This window comes from Equus asinus, chromosome 23 (assembly GCF_041296235.1).
Source record: "Equus asinus isolate D_3611 breed Donkey chromosome 23, EquAss-T2T_v2, whole genome shotgun sequence".
Lineage (NCBI taxonomy): Eukaryota > Metazoa > Chordata > Mammalia > Perissodactyla > Equidae > Equus > Equus asinus.
Window position 1 is genome coordinate 62,863,783 of NC_091812.1, and position 26,459 is coordinate 62,890,241.

General features: G+C 41.8%; 1 protein-coding gene across 5 annotated transcripts in view; it reads right to left on the reverse strand.

Moving 5' to 3' along the window:
• UBAP2 (ubiquitin associated protein 2) overlaps positions 1–21,866 on the reverse strand; it is a 118,832-nt gene extending 96,966 nt beyond the window's left edge. For 2 of the 5 annotated variants that reach the window (XM_044756816.2, XM_014838477.3), the window contains exon 1: positions 21,726–21,866. The gene's annotated coding sequence lies outside the window, so the exon portion shown is untranslated. Of the gene's footprint in view, positions 1–20,813 lie in introns of all 5 variants that reach the window. The other 3 variants (XM_070495903.1, XM_070495902.1, XM_070495901.1) reach the window with 2 other exon arrangements.
• Positions 21,867–26,459: the final 4,593 nt, after the last annotated feature.

Consider the following 26,459-nt stretch of genomic DNA (forward strand, 5'->3'; position numbering starts at 1 on the left):
ACCCACAACGAAGAATATACTACTGTGTACCAGGGGGCTTTGGGGAGAAAAAGGAAAAAAAGAAAATCTTTAAAAAAAATATTCCTAAACAGGCTCCAGATTTCTAGGATTGTATTTCCTAATACTCTTCATATTAACTTCCCTTTGAATTTTACACTTACATGCAATTCATACTTGAGCTATTTCTTCTACATTTAACTTGCCTCCCTAACCTTAATAACATAAACAAGAGGGGACCGGCACAGCGGTGTAGTGCTTAAGTTCACATGTTTCACTTTGGTGGCCTGGAGTTGGGCGGTTCTGATCTGGACAGACCTACATACCGCTTATCAAGCCATGCTGTGGCAGGCATCCCACATATAAAGTGGAGGAAGATGGGCACGGATGTTAGCTTAGGGCCAGTCTTCCTTAGCAAAAAGAGGAAGACTGGCAATAGATGTTAGCTCAAGGCTAACCTTCCTCACCAAAAAAAGAAAGAAAAGAAAACAGAAAAAAATAACATGCTATAGAAGCTGGTAACTTTTAGAAATTAAGACTGACTTAAGGAAAACCAAATCATAGCAGAGCTAATGATTCCAAAAATAACAATAAATGGAATGCTGATTTCTAAAACAATCAGTTATGGAGACCTCAAAGCAAGCATTCACATGATGTAGAACAATGTTCCCATATTTATAAATCTTATACATCTCAAGTTTTAAAAATGATATTATACTAGCATTTCTAGATAGCTTTTGGACATGTGCATCTTAAATTAAAATAGAGAAGACTAACCATAATTCAGTACACCAATTCAGACATCACAAGGAAAATTACATCCCTGAAACCTATTTTAGCTAGAAAAGGTTTGACAAGTTTTTTTCTGAGCTAGCTGTCCTAATATTATTTTTTTTCCTGCTTTTTCTCCCCAAATCCCCCGAGTACATAGTTGTATATTTTAGTTGTGGGTCCTTCTGGTTGTGGCATGTGGGACGCCACCCCAACATGGTCCAATGAGTGGTGCCAGGTCTGCGCCCAGGATCCAAACCAGCGAAACCCTGGACCGTTGAAGCGGAGTGCTCAAACTCAACCACTCGGCCACAGGGCCGGCCCCTGTCCTAACATCATTTACTTATTTTCTTAATAGGTCCTCCATTAACTGGAACGCTAGATAAAGGCCACAGGCATATTATTGCACTGCCTTTTACATACACTATAATAGCAATCAATCAATTAACCAGAATATCTCACATGCCCAGTATGCTGGTTTAAAACTTTCTAATATATTTGAATATGCCTCTCAGTCCACTTGAGTACACTATGTGCATTCTTTTTTGAGTTTAACAATTTTGAGATTTCGTTGGTTTGGGTTTATTGTTTTGGTTGTATTATATGGAACAAGGTTAACCGTTTTGCTATTATTATTTTTAGAGCTTTCTCTGAGGTCAGCGTTCTCAGATATGAATAAATACACATGAACAAATATACTTTTTTTCCAACTGTGATGCAACATACAAATATAAAACATATTAGCACTTCTGAAGTAAAGGGATTACTTGAGTGTTTCTAACATCACCTTGAGCACTCATACTCTATAATTCTATCTAAGCATCTAAAGTTAAGCACCCAATCAAAACCTGCCTGGCTAAGTGGTGTTCCTAGGGTAAAATCTTAAGAAAACAAAAATCAGGGGCCAGCCCAGTGGCGCAGTGGTTAAGTTCACACGTTCCACTTCGGCGGCCCGGGGTTCGGCGGTTCGGATCCTGGGTGTGGACATGGCACCACTTGTCAAGCCACGCTGTGGTAGGCATCCCACATATAAAGGAGAGGAAAATGGGCACGGATGTTAGCTCAGGGCCAGTCTTCCTCAGCAAAAAGTGGAGGATTGGCAGCAGATGTTAGCTCAGGGCTAACCTTCCTCAAAATACACAAGTCATTTTTGGTTTACTCACAGATTTACAAACAGTTCTATTTTTCTATCGAATTATGTCATCCTTTTCTCACTCATCTTTTGAATTGTTTATTCCTCAGTGCCCCTATTTATGAAATAAACTAGGCATATTAAATTTAACAAAATGAGACTTTCCTCTCACAAGAGTGCCATCTGGTGATCAAAATCAGCATGTACAGAAATAAACTTAAGCCAAGTTGAATGGATGCTAAGATTGAGTTTTTTGATTTACAAAAAAGACTTAGTCTTAATAGCCTTGCTATTACAACCAAACATTTTGATGTAACGTACCTGAATCCTCACTTGTCAATCAGGAAAACATAAACTCTCTTTTATGTTTCAAACTATTAAAATTTTACTAATTCACATGCCTCAGTATAAACATTAAGACTTTATATCAATCCACATTTGATGATGAAGAGGTGATCAGGCTATAAATAATGGCCCCAGTTCCACAGCTAAACCAGAATAACTGCTTTGTGAAACATGAAAACTACATTGCTCGCTTTATGTTTAAAAATTGTTTGGAAATAATCATTTTTCTCTTTTAATTAAGGTTTACTGTTCTGGGTTATATATTCATGAATTGTTTCTACAAAAGGGCTTTGGCATAAATATTGCAAATACAATACATGTGAAAAAAAAAATTTATAGCCCCAGAACATGCTTCTAAGAATGCTTGCTTAAACAAATTCAAACCAGCTTATTTTCTGTCAACATGGCTCTCCACACCAACACTGAAATATCAGAAGAGCTGAATTCTTGTTCATAAAAAAAGTCTTATTAATTAAGATGTTCAAAAAAAACTTTCAGAGATAAAACTGGGAGTTTACAGAGCAAGCACAGGGGAAAAAAGTGTTATCAAGATCCTTGGAAAAACAGAGCTTAGAAAATACATCAGGTTAATAGGATGTAGGATTCAGACCAATTTTCTTATATTAATTTCACATAAAACTTCTGGAGACAGTGAATCCATAAATCCAGATAACAGCATACGTCACCAAATATCAACATCCTTAAATAGTTACCACCAATGAATTGTGAAGATGAAATGGGGCATGGAAACTAGACTATGAAAATCAAAGCCTTTAACTAGCATACTGTCATATGGGGAAATTCTCTGCGCTCTTTTCTGGACACAGAGCCATATGCAGTAAATAGGGATGCTTCTGCAATAAGCATCCAGTTGGCAGACCACAGGAATTCAGTTTACACTTGTGTTCCATCCCCTCTGACACTCTCCACCCCTAGGAGTTCTACTCCCCTGGAACAGGTTCCAAGAGAATTCTTAGAATAGAAACAGACAGGAGCAAGAGATTCTAAAAATAATCCAGGAGAAACTCAAAGATACATATCTCAGGTTCTTGAGCCACAGGAAGTAGCAGGTTATTTCAATCTAACCAACCAAAATTTAAAATCCATATTTACCTTATGTCATTCAAAGTAAATTAAAGATACAATAGATTTTAACACAGGTGCGAACTGCTACTACATTTTTAACCTCCTTAAAAACAAAATCTGCAAAATATCATCTAAAGCTTCCTAGATTATTTAAAGTACAAGAACGATCTAAATTACTTGTAGCACTATAAGGAAAGTAAACCAGCAGAATAAACCAACTTGATTAAACTACAAAGACTTTCTTTGTAGAAGGGACATTTTAACAAAATGTTTTATTAACTGCTATTTTTTTCAAGGACTTTTCTTTTGTGAAGATAAGATATCTCAGTGAAACAGCTGCGTTTGAGATTCCATAGTTCAGAACGACCGGAAAATGGTTAACAGCCACCTGCACTTCTATTAAAGCTTACATAAGCAAATACCTCAAATTCATCACAAGAGGACGCTAACTTTAAGGCATAAAAAAACTAAAAACTATGTAATATCCTACCCTAAAATAAAAACAAGGGCACATTTGATCATTCTGAAAACTTAGAGACCACTTGTTGATAACATGCTAAGCACTGTGAAGGTTCTGGTGAAACACCAAAGGGCTTTATCTAAGATAGTATCACAAGTGTCAGCACTGGAAGACCCCTCAAAACCAGGAGGTTCACACATGGTGCAGCACATCTCATCTACTGCATCAAAAAAACCTACATTTCAGAAACAGCAAAATGAATGTTTTTTGAAACAGAATATAATGAACCCAGACAACATGAATTACTTAATCAGCTAAGGGCTCAACTACTAAAAACAGAATATACGATTTATGTTCAAGAAGCAAGTCTCCATCAAGTACGCTCACAGAGACGCTGTTCACTCAGCTGTGAGGTCCATGATGCAGGGCTGTCTTAGAGCGGCAGGGATGGGTAGGGAGTCCATCTATATGGAAGACTCATTTACTCATCCCCAAAAGCCTAAAACCAATAAACAATGATAATAACAGCAGCAAGCACATACTGTTTACCATGTGCCAGACAACACTGAAGTGCTTTATATACATAGTAGCAAGTCATTATTAACCTTCCCAATACCACTCTGAGGTACCCACTAACATTACTCCCATTTCACAGACAGGAAACTAAGACATACAGATTCACAGCTAGTAAATGGAAAAGGCAAGATTCCAAACCCAGGCATTCGGCTCCAGTCTATGCTCTTAACCACCGCGCTACACTGCAAGGATAACTGTTCAATTACAAACAGACACCAGACCCCAACTCAGCTTCCTCTTCTTTAAGACAGCATAACTACCGCAGGCAGCACCTGCATAGCTCACAGGTGACGCGAAAGATCAGGTTCTGGGACAGAATCTCTCCTAGCCTCCCAGCCTTTCAGATTCCCATAGGCACTCCCTGGCTCTATATCGTAATGTCTTTGTTAGCAGTTCTGTTTTATTATTTTTTTTTAACTTCCAATCTGTGTTCTTGCTTCTTCTGTTAAGAAAATGCACATTATTCTCAACCTTGTTCTGCAGAGGAAATTCATTTATTCATTCCTACAGAGAACAGGATTGGCTTAGGTTAAGAACCTCAACTGATGTGAGAGGCCGAGAGCAGACAGCAAGAGGAAGTCTAAATCCCCGACCCAGGAGAGTACAGCAGCTAGGGTGCCAAGGAACTCTAGTATGAGACCAATTCCACACAGCTAAGCTCCCTGTGCCCTGCACGCCAGGAGCTGACCACGCTGACACTTTTATTCTCCACAGCTGCTGAGGGCAGGGTCAGGCCTCAAGCAGCTGGCGGACAAGGTTAACTAACTCCCCTACACCCAGGCTCGGCTGACAGGGGAACCACAATGTTGTCTGCTATTGTGTGCATATAATCTGCCCACGGAAAAGATGAGTGCTGGGGAACTCTTGAACATCATAGGACATCAAAAATTATTTGGGATAGTCATATTTTCTTTCAGGTTACCTAAGGTCAGAGAGGAAAAAGTATTTCATTGCCTACAGCCGCTTCCATACATCTGTCACACTCCTATGCTGCTAATTTCTTGGCTCTAAACCCTGCCCTTTCTCTCCAAAAACAGGCCTATACCTATACAGCATTTCAAAAGATCTATCAAGTTATAAGACTTCTGTACTTTTCCGGGTGGCCCCGTGGCCAAGTGGTTAAATTCACACACTCTGCTTCAGCGGCCCAGGGTTTCACTGGTTTGGATCTGGGTGCAGACGTGGCACCGCTCATCAAGCCACATTGAGGCAGCGTGCCGCATGCCACAACTAGAAGGACCCACAACTAATATATACAACTATGTACTGGGGTGATTTGGGGAGAAAAAGCAGGAAAAAAAGAAGATTGGCAACAGTTGTTAGCTCAGGTGCCAATCTCTAAAAAGAAAAAGAATACTGTACTTTTCATTTAGATTACATTCAAACAAGCACCCCCCAAATAACACCAAGATGACACCTCCATTAGAGTACTTCATAGACAAGGACTAGTAAACAGTCTGTTTTTTAAATTTAAAAAAACCTAGACTATAACTAGATTAAAATAGAATTTCTATCAATCATCCCCTTACCAAAAAATAAGATTAATGGCTTTCTCATAAATCCAGTAATAAATCTTGTTAGACACACACACACGCGTGCACATACACACACACACTTGGGGGTTTTTTTTGCTCTACTTGTATCAGATTCTGTTCGCCTTCCTAATATTATTCTCTGGTCTTGCTCCCCCCGAATTTCTACCTAGCACATCCACAGTAGCAACTACAGTCTACTTTCTGCTTTCAATCTCTGTTTCTAAAAACTTCCAATCTCACAGGCTCTGGCAACAAGGAATTACTGGACAATGATGCCACTATCTCCTGCCATGTTCTGATCCTGTGGTTGCACAGTGGGCCTGAGGAACCAAGAGAATGGTAAAACAAGTTAAGGAGGAGCCCAGGAAAACTGCTACTCCATGAAACACTAGAAAGTCTCCACCCAGGTTTGTCAGCATACTCGTTAGCTAAGTGTGCCATTCTATCCATATCCAATGTTAACAGTGATGATTTCGCCAGAAGCATCAGGAATTTCTCTTTATTAAGTCAAGTTTAACATATGGAACTGTGGATCACCATGCATCACCATCCCTGGTTGCACAGTATGATCACTTGGGCAACTTCTAAAAAATTAAACCAAGTCTTAGCAAAATCAGACTGCCGAGAATAAGACTGAGACAGCAATATTCTTTTTTTTTTTTTTGAGGAAGATTAGCCCTGAGCTAACTGCTGCCAATCCTCCTCTTTTTGCTGAGGAAGACTGGCCCTGAGCTAATATCCGTAGCCATCTTCCTCTACTTTATATGTGGGACGCCTACCACGGCATGGCTTGCTGAGCGCCACCATGTCCTCACCCGGGATCCAAACCAGCAAACCCCAGGTCGCTGAAGCAGAACGTGCACACTTAACTGCTGTGCCACTGGGCCGGCACCCAAAATTCTTTTTTAAAAATGCTCCAAGCAAGTCCTAAAATGTTAAACATAGAGCTATCATGAGCAAGCAATTCGACTCCTAGGTACATACCCAAGAGAACTGAAAACATATGCTCACCCAGATATGTGCACATGAATGTCCACAGCAGCATTACTCATAAGAGCCAAAAAGTGGAAACAACCCAAATATCCATCAATTGATGAACGGATAAACAAACTGTGGTATAACCATACAATGGCATATTATTCAAGTACTAAAAGAAATAAAGTTCTGATACATGCTACAACATGGATGAACCTTGAAAACATCATGCTAAGTGAAAGAAGTCAGTCACAAAAGACCACATATGTATATTGTATTATTTCATTTATATATAATGTCCAGAATAGGCAAATTCATAGAAACGGAAAGTAGATTAGTGGTTAGAAGGGGATGGAAGCAGGGGAGAATGGGCAGTAATTGCTAATGGGTATGGGGTTTCTTTTTCGGGTGATGAAAATGTTCTAGAAATAGTGATGTTTGCCTAATCTTATGAATATACTAAAAATGATTCAATCGTATACTTTAAAAGGATGAATTTTATCACATATAAATTATATCTCAATTTCTTTTTCCTTCTTCTCCCCAAAGCCCCCCAGTACATAGCTGTATATTTTAGTTGTGGGTCTTTCTAGTTGTGGCATGTGGGATGCTGCCTCAGCATGGCTTGATGAGCAGTGCTAGGTCCGCGCCCAGGACCCGAACCGGCAGAACCCAGGGCCACTGAAGCAGAGTGCACAAACTTAACCACTCAGCCACCAGGCCAGCCCCTCAATTTTTTTAAAAAAAAGGCTCTCGAGATTTCTAATGTGCGGCTTGGATGTCAAAGCACTACTCTAGAACAATGGTTCTCAAAGTGTGGTGTGTAGAACAGCAGCGTCAGCGTCACTTGAGAACTTGTCACAAATGTAAATTCTCAAGGTCACTCCAGACCTACTGAATCAGAAATTATGTTTAAAGAAGACGATGCACACTGAAGTTTGAGAATCGCTGCCCTCAAAGAACTTGAGACAAAAATGTTGATCCTGTGTGGTTCAAAGTGAAAGACGAGAAAGCTGCAAAAAGCATAATTTCACTTTTATTATTTTACTCATATAAACGTAATATGGTCATTAGACAAAGTTCCAAAAAATACTGAAAAGTGGAAGAAAATAAAACCACCACCTATAGTTCCACCACCCCAAAATAACTACTGTTAATAGTTTAGTAGGCTGGCCCCAAGGTTGAGTGGTTAACTTTGTGCACTCTGCTTTGGGGGCCCAGGGTTTCGCCAGTTCAGATCCTGGGCACGGACCTAGCACCACTCATCAAGCCATGCTGAGGCAGCATCCCACATGCCACAACTAGAAGGACCCACAACTAAAATATACAACTATGTACTGGAAGGGAGGCTTGGGGAGAAGGAAAAATAAAATCTTTAAAAAAAAATGGTGTAGTGAATATCCTTCCAGTGTTTGCCATTTGTTTTGCATTATTGTGATCCACTAGAAATGGCTGTATCATGCTTTTATCACAGAATATTAACATATAAACTACTACGTAAAGGCAAGGTAGCATTATAGTTACAGCACCTCAATTATCCTGTTCAGCTGAGGAACCAGGTATTATAGGAATATGAAAGAAAACTCTTTAGGGTTTTGGTTCCAAACCTTTTTGACATAAATCTCTCCTAAAACGGAATACATACTTCTCTTCCTTGGCAAATACAGTACAATAAACACAATTTAACTTTCTCTGATTCTTTATGAGTTTCGTAACTATGTGAGTGTGATATGGGAAATTACCAGTCTGAATCTATTCTAACTTCAGGACATACTTAGGACTTGCTTTCCTAAATAAATTCATCATATCATCATCTTTCTTGTCCTTGGCCTCTTTCTCAAAAGCGGCAGCATTCATGTATCTGCTTGACTTCTGGACAGCATAGTATGGCTACTTTCCCAAAATAATTTCTGACCCCAAGGACAATGCAATCTTTCAAGTCTTCTCCTTGTCATTTATTTTAGAATCCTTTACATTGTTTTTAATCACCAATTCACTGTCATTTTTTGGAGGGTGGGGGCAGTTTCCATCCCAAACCTTAAACAGAGTAAGCCCTCAAACATTTCTTGATTTTCAGCAGGCTGCAGAATGACTTCTAGGCTAGCTCGAGTGCTTAAGAGACAACCTTACCAACCTGCAAGCATCCACTGACATTAGAACATGTTATTATCAGGCACTAAAAAAGAAGAAAAAAGAGGGCCTATTTCCTGGGTATTAACAAAAAGTGGTAAGAAATTGCCAACTGAATGTTCCCATCTAAAATTCTCCTATCCCTAACCCTAGTTTAGCATGGCTTTTCCCCAACCACCTTCAGCTACATTAGTCCCCACCTATCCTCTCAAGAGAATCAAGTCACAGAGAGTCATTAGATCAGGACAGATTTAAGGCCAACAACAATAATCTTAGTCTGTGACAAAGACCTAGACATATTTTCACAAATCTTTTGTCTTCACACCCTCACTCCCATTCTGCCCCTACTCTCTAGCTCCACATCCGCCAGAGCAATTTAACTTCTCAGTAGCGGCTCTGTCCCGAGGCCTTCACAGAGAACTGGAGAAGCAAGGAAGTTGCCTGCTCCCTTTGGCTTATTTCCTCTCCCTAAGACCCAGTGAGTAAGGGGAAGGAAGGTGTCAAACCAGAGGCTAATCTACCTCACCCATCATGGGTATACAAGTTCAATAAGCCAGATCTTTCTTTTTTTAAAAAAAAATTTTTTTTTAAGATTTTATTTTACCTTTTTTTCCCAAAGCCCCCTGGTACAGAGTTGTGTATTTTTAGCTGTGGGCCCTTCTAGCTGTGACACGTGGGATGCCGCCTCAGCATGGTGTGACGAGCGGTGCCATGTCCACGCCCAGGATTCGAACCGGTGAAACCCTGGGCCACCGAAGCAGAGTGGACAAACTCAACCACTCGGCCACGGGGCCGACCCCAGATCTTTCTTTCAGCCCCATCATACTGACCACAACCAGTCACAAAGAGTCTTTGATTCTTGATACTCTAAGCTAAGACAAAATCTAAATCATAGTGTCAGTTTAACTCTTGCTTCTTATTTTAAAGCACAGAAAAGCCCTAACAATATTCCACACAGGAAAATCTCCAACATGCAGGTTGTGCAAAAGAACTTCAACAAATATCCCATATACAATACTCAAAATGTTACCTAGTTCAACTTATAATCACTTGAAAGTTTTAATCCATTACCTCACATTAATTTATTGCTTGGTTCTTGGGTAAAGTGGCATCTCTGCAAACCACTCTCATTGTAAACTACTAAATGTGATTAAATCCCAACTACACTTTCACAACAGACAAAACCTTTCTTCAGTTCTTACTGAAGACAGACGACCAAAAACATTTCAAGTTATTCTCATTTTTCTGCATGAACATCTCTGTATGAACCATTTAAACATTTGGCACTTGGGGCCAGCCTGATGGTGTAGTGGTTAAGTTCACGCACTCCACTTCAGTGGCCTGGGGTTCACAGGTTCAGATCCTGGGCATGGACTTAGGCACCGCTCATCAAGCCATGCTGTGACAGTGTCCCACAAACAAAATAGAGAAAGACTGGCACAGATGTTAGCTAAGGGACAATCCTTCTCAAGCAAAAAGAGGATGATTGACAACAGATGTTAACTCAGAGCCAATCTTCCTCACCAAAAAGCAAAACAAAACAAAAACAAAACATTTGGCACTTGATTATTACAAACACACAAGTATTTCACAACTGATTTGTAAAGATTCAGTACATCCATTACTAAGCTAGTCCAAGACAGCAAACCATCCCTGGCTATTACTATAAGCTAAAAATATATATAGTTTTTAAGTACTTCAGATACACAGTTTTTCATTATAGTTCAACTTTCCCCATGATTCCAGGATCTAAGGTCTTGAGTTGTTTGTGTTTTTTTAAAGCATATTTATTTTATTCTAACGACATCCTTATTACTCTTTCATTCATGCCAAAAGCAACTTTTAAAAAAATGTCAGTTACCTAAAGAATGAATGTATCTTTCAAAACATAGTCATACAATCCATTTAAGTGTTAACACACCTGTCACTTACGACCAGGCTGAGTTTTCACTCAAATACCAAATACAAAATTCCTTAATAGGGCCTGCCAGAGTGGCACAGCAGTTAAGTTCCCATGTTCTGCTTCTGTGGCCCGGGGTTCGATGGTTCAGATCCCGGGTGCGGACATGGCACTGCTTGACAAGCCATGCTGTGGCAGGCGTCGCACATATAAAGTAGAAGAAAACGGCCACAGATGTTAGCTTAGGGCCCGTCTTCCTCAGCAAAAAGAGGAGGATTGTCGGCAGATGTTAGCTCAGGTCTAATCTTTCTCAAAAAAAAAAAACTACTCAAAAAAAAATTCCTTAATAAGGAAATCTCCTACCGCTCCTATTAAGATATCCTCTTCCTTCTCACAAGTATGTGTATAAAAACCTGCTCAACTATCCTCTACAACCAGATTAATCTCAAAAACAAAAATTACCTTCCAAGCACTCTTGGAAACTGCATGTTCTATCTTGTCAGCAATGACTACTCAAGCTGTATTTCTTAAAAAGATCACAACTGTCTCCATTTCCTCACCACACATCTCCTGAACTTTGTCGAGTTTCCAGCACCCTATCACTCCAACAGTAGGAAAAATGCTATTGCCCAGGTCACCACTGACCTCTTCCTCATCGTTAAGTCTTTCTCGGGTCCTCATCCTTTCACCTGTCTCTGGCATTCAACCTACTTCATCACTTTCTTCCCTCGGCTTCTCAGACACTACACCATCTTGGTTCTCTTTTGCTCTCAAATCCTCAGCAGCATCATATCCTTCTCCCACCCCTGAAACATAAAATTGTTCAATTCTTGAGCATGTTCTCCCTTCTCACAGAAATTTTATGCTCTACTGGCATCAATAATTAACTTCAAAGCAAAAGCTGAAGACCTGGGGCCTGCCCGGTGGCGCAGTGGTTAAGTGCGCACGTTCCGCTTCGCTGGCCCGGGGTTCGTCAGTTCGGATCCCGGGTGCGGACACGGCACCACCTGGCAAGCCATGCTGTGGCAAGCGTAACACGTATAAAGTAGCAGAAGATGGGCATGGATGTTAACTCAGGGCCAGCCTTCCTCAGCAAAAAGAGGAGGACTGGCAGTAGATAGCTCTGGGCTGATCTTCCTCAATAAAAAAAAATAAAATAATTGACATGTTATATGAAATAAAAATTTATATCTACAAAAAAAAGCTGGAGACCTTATGTCTCCAGAGATTCAGACCATGTCTGCTTACTAGATACTACCTATACTTATAATGGAATTCATCAAAACCACCTCATTTGAAGACTTCCAAAATTTTCCAAGTGACCAATATTTTTCAAATGCTCCAGAACTCAAAACCTTTAAGCCATTCTTTTAATGCCATTATTTCTTCCCATACGCATTTAAGTCGTAAACAATTTAAGGCCTTATATCTTAAATATATCTGTATATATTTAAGGTCTGATGCCTTCCTTTACATTCTCTGTGCCATCAACTTAGTTTAAGTACCTGAATTAAGGGTCCTCCTCCTTGTCGTCAAGGAGTAAGTTACATAGCCCTGTCCAGTGCTAGCTTTGAAATGTCAATCTATGCATACACAAGCCAGCAGTTCTAAGGTGACTTTGTCAACTACAGTATCAGTTATTGCCTCCTCTCCACTTCACTGAAACTTCAGGCCCTTGTTAACCTGTCTGAACTATCTTAATTGTGAAACTGATGCCAAAGTGGACTGTTCAATCTTCCACAATAGTGCTAAAATCTAGCAACTTCTGTTAACAAACCATCAATCCCTCAATTACATACAAGCTCTTCAGTCCTTTCTGAGCCCCACACTTTGGTCAAACTGGCCCTGCCCTTCTCCCAAACTGCACCTGCTTTTCTGCCTCCACCTTCCACAGGCATGTTTTCTCAACAGCACACTGGGCACACTCCCCATTTTCTCATTTTCTGTCCCTCAACGTAAACAGCAACTACTCTTCACTCAATGTCCATGATAACTCTGTGGAGTTTTAGAGTCACTTAACAATATACTAAACAGCCCCACTTACCAGCAGCTTGAGGTCTTAGGTGTAATTTTATAGCCTTCCTCTGCCTCTCTTCTCACGGTACGCTATCAGTGGCCACTTCAGTGTTGTGTGCCCGACCTCCTCACAGGATGCGGCTAAATCGGCAGAGGGCTTAGAGACCAGCTCCCCCGCTGATTAGAACAGCTAGTAAAATCAGAATGAAAAACTAAAGAAAAGGCAGGCTTTCTTTTCTTTAAACCACAGAAATCAAGTCCAACCAAACCTCTGACTAAACCGCTTCATATAAAACAGATAAAAGTGAAACAGGCCTAGTGGCACCAGGCACAGGAGTTCAAGGGCCCCACCTGCATATCGAACCCTCATTCCCCAAGCAGTGCAAAACCCCAGCCCTATGTACCACAAATGTGGACATTGTTTGCCTTATCAGCTAGCACTTGGCTACATTCCCAGATAGCAGTATTTCAGACAGAGTAGTCCAGATTGTGATGAAGAGCACAGGTTTGGAGGTAACATAGACCTGAATTCCACGAATTACTAGATTAGGTAACCTTGACATAGTACTTCACTCTTTCTCAAGCCTGTGAGGAGCATCAAACAAGATAACATACCTCAAATGCTTAGCCTAGATTCTAATAGCTACCAAAATGGCAATGACTATAGGATTAACATACACTGACCACTTTTGTTCTGTTGATTCTGTTTATTTCATAACATTGTTTATTTATTCACACAATTTAAATAACTTCACTGAGGTATAACGAATACCATAAAGTTCATCCTTTTTAAGTGTACAATTCAATGATTTTTTAGTATTTACCAAGCTGGACAACTGTCACGACAGGCCAGCTATCACTCCAATAAAATCCTTTGTGACATTAGTCATTTCTTTGTCCCACAGATGGCTGGACTGTCAAGAGTATGTAAGTTATGGGGCCAGCCCTGTGGCCGAGTGGTTAAGTTTGTGCGCTCCGCTTCAGCGGCCCAGGGTTTCACCGGTTCTGATCCTGGGCGCAGACATGGCACCACTCATCAGGCCACACTGAGGCAGCATCCCACATGCCACAACTAGAAGGACCCACAACTAAGAATACACAACTATGAACTGGGGGGATTTGGGGAGAAAAAGCAGAAGAAAAAAAAAGATTGGCAACCGTTGTTAGCTAGGTGCCAATCTTAAAAAAAAAAAAAGAGTATGTAAGTTGTTTCAGGGTATCCCAGCTACATGCCATTACAGCTGGGATTTTTTAGTAAAGTGAGATAAGCATTAGAACAATTCAATAGCTCAGACAGTCTTTAAAAAAACGAAAACTCTTCAGTGGTAATAAAATAGTAAATGGCCTATTTTACCTAACAAGGTTTTTATTCCTATAACTACCACCTGGATTGTTCTGTAATATACAGGGGTATTTTCCCACCATTATCTTAGCACTCCCAATCACAAGGAATTAAAAGGTACTAAATAAGCTGAAGTACCAAAACCAAGAATTTTCAAGAGGTCATCTGGTCTCCAGCAATTCAAAGCATTTCACCAAGTAATTGATATTATAACAGGATAATTCTAGTCAAAATAAAATGAGACCTTGATTGGAGGGAAAAAAGTGAGATACTCAACAAGTTACTATAAGAAAATTGACCCAAGAAAATGTTTAATGTAACTCAATCAAAAAATGGGCAGAGGATATGAACAGACATTTCGCCGAAGATATACAGATGGCCAATGGGCACATGAAAAGATGTTCAATGGCACTAATTATTAGGGAAATGCGAATCAAAACTACCATGAGATACAACCTCACACCCATCAGAATGGCTGTAATTAACAAGACGAGAAATAACAAGTGTTGGAGAGGATGTCGAGAAAAGGGAAACTTCATACACTGCTGGTGGGAATGTAAACTGGCGCAGCCACTATGGAAAACAATATGAAGATTTCTCAAAAAATTAAAAACAGAGGGGCTGGCCCTGTGGCCGAGTGGTTAAGTTCACGCGCTCCACTGCAGGCGGCCCAGTGTTTCATTGGTTTGAATCCTGGGCGCGGACATGGCACTGCTCATCAAGCCACGCTGAGGCAGCATCCCACATGCCACAACTAGAAGGACCCACAACGAAGAATATACAACTATGTACTGGGGGGCTTTGGGGAGAAAAAGGAAAAAAATAAAATCTTTAAAAAAAAAATTTTAAAACAGAAATACCATACAATCCAGCTATCCCACTACTGGGTATTTATCCAAAGAACATGAAATCAACAATACAAAGAGACTTATGCACCCCTGTGTTCACTGCAGCATTATTCACAATAGCCAAGATGTGGAAGCAACCCTAGTACCCATCGACTGATGATCAGATAAAGAAGATATGGTGTATATATATACAATGGAATACTGCTCAGCCATAAAAAAAAAAAGACAAAATTGTTCCATTTGCAACAACCTTGAGGGTATTATGTTAAGTGAAATAAGCCAGACAGAGAAAGAGAAACATCATATGATTTCACTCATATGTGGAAGATAAACCCAGGATAAAGAGAACAGATTAGTGGTTACCAGAGGGGAAGAGAGTGAGAGGTGGACAAAAGGGGTAAAAGGGGCATACATGTATGGTGATGGATATTGGTGGTGAGCACGATGCAGTCTATACAGAAACTGATATATAATAACGTACACCTGAGATTACACAATGTTATAAACCAACATGACCTCAATAAAATAAAATTTTTTTAAAGGCCACCAAAAAAATAAAAATGTTTAACATGAATAATTTACATTACAAATAATTTTGTTTCAGGGCCAGCCCAGTGGCATAGCAGTTAAGTCTGCCCACTCCACTTCAGTGACCCGGGGTTTGCCGGTTTGAATCCTGGGTGCGGACCTCTGCACCACTCAGCAAGCCATGCTGTGGCAGGTGTCCCACATATAAAATAGAGGAAGATGGGCACGGAGGTTAGCTCAGGGCCAATGTTCCTCAGCAAAAAGAGGAGGACTGGCAGCAGATGTTAGCTCAGGGCTAATCTTCCTCAAAAAAAGAACCTGAAAAAAAGGACAGAAAAACAATGAAGACCAGGCAAGTAGAAGACTATGATGGCATAAATATACCCAAAATATCCATAATTACAATCAGTATGAACGGTCTCCACGCTCTGGTGAAGAGAGAAGCTGGCAGGTAATATTAACACAAAGTCCAGCTGTGTGGTTTTCACAAGACTGTATCTAAAACATCCTACTAGAATTGGCTAAAACTAAAAAGTGAAGCAATATCAAACGCTGGCAAGGATGCGGAAGGAACTCTTATCCATTCAGTCTTAAGAATGAAATTCCAATGTCTAAGGTATCCATTGCATGTATGAATTAAGTTCCCTCAGCTTCTAGAATGATACTAGTTGCGTAATATCCTTGAGAGTAGTGAGAAAACAGCCACTCAATTTTCTGTGTTCCATGTTTCAAATTAGGAACCTAATTAAGAATAACTGTACAGGGGCCCGCCTGGTGGCGTTGTGGTTAAGTTCATGTGCTCCACTTTGGTGGCCAAGGGGTTCATAGGTTCGGACCCCAGGCCTGGACCTACACACTGCTCATCAAGCCATGTGTGGTGGCGTCCTGGAGCAAAAAGAGGAAGACTGGCAGCAGATGTTAGCTCAGGGCCAATCTTCCTCACCAAATGGCTGTACAACACCATGGAAAACAGCTAGGGATTGATTACGCAGTAAAGTTACACACAGCCCACACACAACTGAAAAATTCCACTCCTAGTGATATATAGTCTTGAGAACTCAGAGTTTATTTGGGGCGGGGGGTAGGAGAATGTTCACAAGGAGACAAGTATAATTTATACTTGCAAAAAACTGGAAATGAGACAAGCATCCATCACAATAGAATAAGATGTGGCTAATCTTTATGATGGAATGCCATACTACTGAAAATGATCCATAGCTGGAAGAATCAACACGGACCAATCTAAAACATATCACAGTGAAAGTATCAGAAGAATCATACAATTCCAGTCAGATCAAGGTTGAAAATGGGCAACATTAAACTATATATTGTTTATGAATATATACAAAGTAAAAATTATTCTAAATAATAATAAACCCAAGTGGTTACCTGTGGGAAAGAGGGAAAAGAACGCCTTGGGAGATGAAATACACAGGGGGGTTTTATATTTCTTCGTTGATCATTTTATTCTTGTTTTTGAAAACTCTACATGTGTTTTTATACCTCATATACCTTCTATGGTATGTATTCTATATTTTTTTCTGAGGCAGATTAGCCCTGAGCTAACATCTGCCACCAATCCTCCTCTTTTGCTGAGGAAGACTGGCCCTGAGCTAACATCCATGCCCACCTTCCTCTACTTTATATGTGGGACGCCTGCCACAGCATGGCTTGACTAGCGGCACATATGTCTGCACCCAGGATCCAAACCGGCAAACCGCAGACTGCGAAAGCAGAACGTGCAAACGTACCTGCTGCTCCACTGGGCTGGCCCCCCTATGTTTTTCAATAAAAAAAAATCAATAAATATGCAAACTATGATCACACTATTCTTAAAGTATATACTTTATGTAAAGAAAAAAAGTAAAGGTTATACTAAAATGTTAAATCATGATAAGTCATTTCTGTTTTCTTTCTGATTTTTTCAAATTTTCTAAAATGTATTTTTTTTAAGTAAAATAGTGCCAGCCAGCCTGACAAAAAATCTACCCTACAATGGAAATTTGTAAATTAATTTAAGAAAGGGGGGAAGGGAGGACCAGTTTGGTCTGGAAACAATTTAAAGTTAGGCCTGTCAATTAATCCTACAGCCACTTTTTTTCTAGACCCTATTTCAGTTATACTTGCATTTTTTTTAAGCCCACATATTCTCCTGTTTAATGATTTCACAATGCCAAACACTGTTATCAAATGAAAAATCCCACCCTTCAAAGAGCACACATTCCAGCCAGGTGGACACACACAATACACGTAGCACGATACACCTTGCCCAAGGCCATGAGATTGCAAAGATATTTTAGGTTTTCATCCGCTTGCTTGGGAAGCAGCCTATTATAATGACAAGTAGAGTCGGAAGGCCTACAACCTCCTCAGGTGAGAATATGGGGGTGAAGGGACAGAAGGTCACAAAAAAAGAGAAAGGACAGAAAACAAGGGAAAGAGAAATAAGAGAAAAACAGAAAGGAGGAGGGAGGGAGTAGAGAAAATTAAAGAAGGCAGAGAGGGAGAAAAACACCATTAGCAAGAAGTAACTGAGCTTCCAAAGGTCTTCAGGGGTATAATATCTAAGACTGACTTGATGAGAAGATTGAGACTACATGTTACAAATTTTGAGTAAATAGTAAACTACTAAGTATTCTTGGGTTGCATATGTACACTATAACGTTAAATGAGAAAGTAACACTATACTAATAGTAAGACAGAAAGTTACAGCAATAGGTCTAAATCCAAATGAAATTCTCTCCTCTATAAATCTTTGAAAATATTCTCATAATGAATTTTTTTTTAAGTTTTAGACCCAATCAAATATATGTTCTATTACAGTTAGACTTCCAAATGAAAAAAACAAGCAACACATTCTTAACAACTTTGAAAAGTAGAGCACCGCCTAGTCGTTTTTTTGGGGGGGAAGGAAGATTAGCCCTGAGCTAACATCTGCCAATCCTCTTCTTTTTATTGAGGAAGACTGGCCCTGAGCTAACATCCATGCCCATCTTCCTCTACTTTATACGTGGGACGCCTGCCACAGCACGGCTTTTGCCAAACGGTGTCATGTCCGCACCCGGGATCCGAACTGGTGAACCCCACGCTGCCGAGAAGCGGAATGTGCAAACCTAAAGGCCGGCCCCTAGCGAGCCGCATAGTCTTAAATGAAACACCTACTCCTTAATCCAAGCCCCATTTCATAAATTCCAAATAGTTAACTGAGTTCCAACTCAAGTGAGCTCGTAACTCCAGTATGAAAATTGAGTTCTCTGAAAATTGAAAGTCACTCTAGTACACATGCTGTTAGCCAAAAATTCACAAACCTGATCTTCAAAACCTATGCCAAGAAATTTAAAACCTAAAATAATTTACTTTCTTAAAGTACAGGACATGCAGCATTTTTGAGAGAAATACTGTCAAGAAAATTCAAAAAAAGTAGGAAATATCAGCACATGCAGTTTGCATTATAACTGTCAAAACAAATCTAATTAATTTGGTTCTTGGACTTAAAAAAGAAAAAAAGAATTCCATTCCTAAATACTTATTTGATAGTTGGGTCAAAATTATTTCAAAATCTACCAGAGGCTTACATTGTGATATTCCCTGTAAGTCTTCCCTCTCTCTGCCTTCCTTCAAGTTACACATCCACTTTCCTTTTGCGGGGGGGAAGAAAAAGAAAACAGCTGCTTCTAAGATCTATCAGAGATCCATCACCTCACCAGCCAACATCACCTTTGGTGCTATAACAGGCAGCTTTTAAAGGACACTCCATTTACTGAAATTAACAACTAAGAGCTAACTAGTATTTGCTGACCTATAGGTTACCTCACAGGGAAAAATAAACAAACTGAGATAGATTTGTCTAAGAGCAGAGGAACTTCACAATCTGTGAATTGATGCAGACTGCTTCATTTGAGCAGGCAGTAATCTTTTATAATACATTTACCAAAAAAAGTGTCATAACAAGAAATACTTAACATTAAGTCATCATCTTAAAGAAATGGACTGGAATCAGTACTTCAACACTAACGCTTTCAAAAGCAAGGGCTTCACTTCAGACCACTTCAAACCTTCAAGCCTGGTTTATACTTTCTACATGTGGTTTATACTTACGGGAGTAGAGAGAGCCACCAGTTCCCATCAAAATACAAGGACATATTGAAATAAACCTATTCTCCATGTTTTCCTACCATTTCTCCCCAAACAATAAAAGTCACTCAGGCTAATACCAAGAGACTCCTGGTGAGCACTGCACAGGCTACACCAGTTACCAGGAAAGGGAAGCAGAGGTGTTATTGTTGTTCCAGCCTTGTTCTAAAGGCAGCTCCATGTGACTACTGCTGGTCCAGCCCCTATTTAAAGAGAGAGCCCAGAGGAAACCAGAGCAGCAGGAAACAGGCAGGAGGGGCAATGACCACAACCCTTTCCCAGGGCCTCATTCCCATACCACCACTTCCAGCCATATTTCAATCACAACAAAAACCTCCCTTCCCTGAAATGTTTCTTAATTACTGAGGGTCAGAGACAACAAGGCAGCAAACAGGGGAAATCAGAGCTGTGGGAAACAAGCAGGACACGGGTGGGGGGAAAAATCTCATCACACGTGTGAACCAGACAGACATAAAGAGGAAAAATCAGGAGGAACACACTTGAGGAAAGCAGAAGAGCAGTGCGGGAAACTAATCAATTCTGCCTAATGATAAGAGAAGCCTTCACAGCAATGGGAGAACAGCACTAGCCAAGGGGCCCTGCAAACAGGTTAGAGATGTTGGTGTACTGGAAGACTCTATCATCCCCAGAGAGCACAATTTATTCCCTTTCCTAAGACAGAAAGGCACCACCCCAGTCGAGGCACCCAAAGCCTCGGATACAGTAGAGCTTACGTATTATGTTCCTCTATCTTCTGCCTTTATTAGATAAACTGACACTAAAAATTAGGAAAGTACAATTCATGGCGAAAAGGGAGGAATACACTAACTACTGACATACCCCTTGGTTTAAAAAGTACTATCATAACGAAAGAGAAAATAGAAAAGAACTGGGTTCACCCAAAAAGTTAAAGTTAATTATATGCCCTTCAAATAAAAGATGATCTTTGGATACCTTATGGAGACCTTAAAAAGCGCTCAATTGTTGGGACACACAGGTGCTGAAGAAAGTAAGCCTAAATACTGGCAGATCACATACCTCGGATATAAGTAGAAACAATATCCAACAGAGGTGGTAGTAACTACAGGATTATATCCAACAGGAAATAACAGGAATGATGACGGGATCAACTCCCAAGGACACCACCAGAGTGGCTGCACTTAAGATGCCTAGGCAACTAACTAAATGGAAAACCCAGGGTAAAAGGTGGGAAAGCCGAGTGGGAAAGTGATCCAGCGGCAAAGAAAACTGAGATGCAATGCACCAATGAAAGAATAACATCTTCAATACGTATGGTAACAGACAGCGCTTTAGTTTACCAAGCGCTCTCAAACCTACATTAAAGAAAAGAACCGTGACACAAGCAGACTACAGGAACCGGGACTGAGGAGGAAAACTGAGTCCCAAGACTCTGACACCCAAGCCTTCCAGGCTAAAAAGGAGAAGTAGAATTGAACTATGCCTCCAGATAAGCCGGGAAAGGTTGGCGAGCGCAGAAGTTGGGCTCGGAGAGGTCCAGTCCCAGGACTAGGACAGGCGTGGAAGCGGAAAGGTGGTGAGGATGGGGAGCGACAGCGTGGCGCGGGAGCTCCAGCGGAGAGGCAGGGAGGGACAGTGGTGGGAGAGAAAACCACACCCTCCAGGGCAGAAACCCGAAGGGGGGGGGAGGGGAAGAGGCCCCCTGGGGCTGGGTGGGGCCGGGCCGACTAGGACCAGGGCAGGCAGGAAGGAGCCCAGGGCCACCGGCGCGGGAGAGGAATGAGGGCGCCGGGCCTGGGCAGACGAGGAACACATGAAGCCGGTGAGGGAAGCTCGGCCCGGTCCTCACGGTGGGCGCCGCGGCACTATGAAGGGGGCTGGAGGAGGGCAGAGCTGCCCCCAGGACGGGGAAGCGCACGCCGCAGCTCTCAGGGCCCTGGAGCCGGGAAGGAGAGAGAGGGCGCCAATTACCGCTGCCGTTCTCGCTGGACTCAGGACCCGCCGCCGCCGCCGCCGCCGCCGCTCGTTACCTGCCAATGTGCCTCTTACAAAGCAGCGGCGGCGGCAGAGGCGGCCCGGCCCGTCACGTGACCTCTGCGTCACGGCTGAGGGAGGAGCCAGTACACGTCACTCGCGCGCCGCCCGTCGGCCCGCCCACAAAGCGCGTGGCTTCCTCGGGCCGCGGCGAAGAGCGCGCGAGCCCCCAGCGCCCACTGGGGGAGGCTCGGGGAGGCAGCGCAGAAGGGAGAGTTTACGGGATTTTTCGGACTGGGAGTTATCGGGGTCGTAGTGGCCACCGCATCCAGGCTGCCCACAGCTGCAGCTCGTTGTCGCGCTGTGATGACCTCACAAGGCACCGCAAGTCGCTCCCCGGCGGCCGCCTTCCTCTCGTCACGTGACATGGTCCAGCCACCCAAGGCCAGCCTCGCCTCCCAGCGTGCTGCGCGGCACAGGCCGCTGCTGCCGCAGCCTCCGCGCGCGTTGAGAGACGGTGCGGCTGTGACCCAGAGCCGAGGGGAGCCCGAGACGGAAGGCGGACAGGGCTAGCGTCTGAGCCTGACAGCAGCGGGCGCCGCCTGCCCGACGGCGGAGCGCGGTTCTCGCGGGGAGCTGTCGTCCGGGCGGGCGGGCGGGTCCCGCCACCACGTTGCGGGGCTGGCGCCCCACCCCGCCCCCTGCGCGGGAAGACGCCAACGGCTGGCCGAAGTTGCCGGTGCACGCCGCAGGCCTTCAAGGGGACCCTCCGCGGGGCGCCAGGGCCTCGGGGCTTCTGTCTTGTTGAATGTGACACAGAATTCTGCATTCCGGAGAGCTTTCTGCGCGAAAAGACTAACATTTGTTGAACGCCTGCTCGATGTCGGTCGTTTATACAGCCACTTTTATTAACTCATATAATCAACCGTTTGAGGCAGGCACTGTCCCAGTTTTAAGCGTAAAGAAAGGATTAGGGAGGGTCCCAGTTTCCAGGCTTGAAGAGACCCAAGCCAGATTTCCTATCTCCAAACAATGAATAACCCACCCCCCCGAAAAGATCTCACGTGTTTTCACTCCAGGAATTAAGCGCAGAGAGGGAGATAATGGTTTATAATCGTAGCATAGCGTTTTAAAGTATTTTCTCTTTTGCCGGCCTGTCCTTTCCTCAATTCGAGCTTTCCTCTCTGATAACACCACTTCTCCAGGTTGTGGAAATTAAATGAGATTAAGTAAAGTACTGCTTGGCACATTGTAAACCCTCAGTAAATAATAGTGATTCTTTTCGCACCCTCTACGTACCCTTTGGGCATGACGTCTAAAGTAGGTGGGAAAGGAATCAGCATGTCCTCATCTTTGGTCAGGGCTCTATGCTAACTGCTAACTTACTTGCTAGTTACTAGTAGACCGGTTATAGGTTAGGTTATGTGGTGAAAAACAATTGAAAACTTAAGAGGCCTCCTCAATTCAAGGGAAGCCTTTGTTATGCATCTGAGTTGATCAGAGAATGGTCAGGCTGTGCCTTTGACAAACAGAACTTATTATCGCGACCATTCGACCATTCGTGTGTAGATGTATCTTATCTCTCCCCTTTTGACAGTGAGTTAGAATTGTGTCTAGTCCGTTCAGTCTTCTCTTTGTATTCCTGCTTTATAGAAACTCGTGGAAGAGTCAAAGATAGAAACTACCCTTGAGAACACAAGAAAATTCTGAAAGGGCATATGCAAACCTGCTAACAGTTAGCTGTCCTCTGAGGAGTGGGAAAGAGGGTTGGTGATTGAGGGGGCTGGCCGAAAGGGCCTATAATCTATAATGTTTTAATTTCTTACATGGAGAAGGTACTGGTGTTTTACTTAAAGATTAAGTTTAGGAAAAGAGAAACCAGAGACCATGTGTCAGCTCTGACCTTGAACAAGCTATGTCACCTCAGCAGGCCTCAATTTCCTCTTCTGTTATTATATTAAAAAACATCTATCTTTTCTATGCCAGACATACTGTGCTGGGTGCTTTCATTAAATTATCATTTATCAAGGGAGAAGGCCTACCTAAGATCTAGGATCAGAGAGAAAAATAAGAGCATCAAAGTCCTAAAACCTCACTGATTGTAGTTGTCACCACCTGGATGCAGTAGAAGTATCCTCTGGCAATAGTCTCCCCCAAGGGATATCACCACCACCCTTTTCCACCCAGTCTGACTCTGAGACATCGACTCTGAGTCTAATTTCACATCCTGTAACTGCAAAGAACATCGCCATCCCTTTCACCAGTTTTTGTTTGCTTAAGCACTCTTGGCTGGACTTAAGGGCATGATGTGATGGAAAATAACCTGGAGAAATCCTCAGACCCTGGGTTTTTAAGTTTGTACATAACTCAGGTGGGTGAAATCAGTCATTCTTAGATGAGGCCCATCCCAGAAAGAATAAGTAATAGGTGGCTGAGATTTAGGAAGATGGAATCAAGGTGTCTAAACTCCAAAGCAGAATTTTCACACTCTAGATAAAGCTAATCAGAGTTCAAGTCTAATCTACTCACTTATAGTAAAATAAATGATCATAATCAAATGCATTGTACCCTGCCTGAAGAATGTGACAACTGAGAAGGAATGGTCTGTATAGAAAAGAGAAAAAAAAAATGAACCTTCTGCAAAAATGTACACCACGCAGGGAAAAGGGTGCTCTGACCAACACAGAGAACATCTGGATCCCTTTGGCAGATCTCTGCCTTTAGCAGGTAGAGATGGGTCCTCCAAGCCTATTAGCCATAAAAATCACTCAAAATTCCCCAAACTCTGTTCCACGTCACCAGCAACCTTCTGATTAGAATTTGGCTCCTCATAGAGGTTGCGGAGAAAAAGGAACCCTCATACACTGCTGGTGGGAATGCAAACTGGTGCAGCCACTATGGAAAACAGTATGGAGATTCCTCAAAAAATTAAAAATAGAACTACCATACGATCCAGCCATCCCACTACTGGGTATTTATCCAAGGAGCTTGAAGTCAGCAATCCCAAAAGTCCTATGCACCCCAATGTTTATTGCAGCACTGTTTACAATAGCCAAGACGTGGAAGCAACCTAAGTGTCCAGCAACAGACGAATGGATAAAGAAGATGTGGTACATATATACAATGGAGTACTACTCAGCTGCAAAACAGAACAAAATCATTCCATTTGCAATAACATGGATGGACCTTGAGAGAATTATGTTAAGTGAAATAAGCCAGCGAGAGAAGGATAATCTGTGTATGACTCCGCTCATATGAGGAATTTAAAATTATGGACTAAGAACAGTTTAGTGGATACCAGGGGAAAGGTGGGGTGGGGGGTGGGCACAAAGGGTGAAGTGGTGCACCTACAAGATGACTGACAAACATTATTGTACAACTGAAATTTCACAAGATTGTAACCTATCAATAACTCAATAAAAAAAAAAAAGAAAAGAAAAAGAAAGAAAAAGAAAAAAAGAATTTGGCTCCTCATGAAGATTTTCCTCCAGAGGCGTGAATGCGCTGTGGACCAGAGAACCCTATGTTATTTTGCTTGGCTGAAAATTGGTACAGTGACAATGACAATTTGGAATATACCACCAGTTTCTGAGTTATGTCTATGCCCAGAGCCAGCTGAGCTGTGGGCATGCTGACCTCTGAAAGCAGTAAACCAACAGTTAATGATACTGCCAGTGTGTGAAACCTGTGTGGAATGGCCAAAAAGACACCCTAGTAACACTATTGTGTCTCATTTCTCTAAAAGTCCAGTTCCCTCCTGACGCTACTAATAAATAACTTGTCCTTTCTAAGCCTGTTTCTTCATTTATATAAAGGAGCTAATTTCTGCTTAATAAGACAAAGTCATCCCATTTGCAACAACATGGATGCACTTGAGGGTATTATGTTAAGCAAAATAAGCCAGACAGAGAAAGACAAACACCATATGATTTCACTCATATGTAGAAGATAAACATGCGGATAAAGAGAACAGATTAGTGGTCACCAGAGGGGAAAGGAGTTTGGGGGGTGGGTGAAAGGGGTAAAGGGGCACATATGATGGTGATGGATAAAAATTAGACTATTGGTTGGGGCTAGCCAGGTGGCATAGTGATTAAGTTTGCAGGCTCCACTTCGGTGGCCCAGGATTCACGGGTTCAGATCCCAGGCATGAACCTACACACCCCTCATCAAGCCATACTGTGGCAGCATCCCACATACAAAATAAAGGAAGATGGGCACAGATGTTAGCTCAGGGCCAATCTTCTTCACCAAAAAAAAAAAAAAAATACTTTTAGACTATTGGTGGTGAGCACAATGCAGAAACTGATATATAATAATGTATACCTGAAATTACACAATGTTATAAACCAATGACCTCAATAAAAGAATTGAAAAAAAATAAAGGAGCTAAATTTTGCTTACTTTATAAGGCATTGTCAGGTTCATGCAACATGCTGCATATGAAAGAAAATAATTGGAGTATAACAACTGTACGAAACTGTTATTACCAGGAAGAACTTTATTTGGTTACACCAGTACTTATATAGTTCTAGTCAGTGGTTACGGCTTGCGTTTTAGAGGAATCCAGGAAGGCCTAGATTCTAGAACAAGGATCAGCAAACTACAACTCATGGGCCGAATGCAGCCCACCTCCAGTTTTTCTACAACTCACTAGCTAAGAATGGTTCTTACATTTTTAAATGGCTAAAAAAAAAAATCAAAAATATTTCATGACACACAAAACATGAA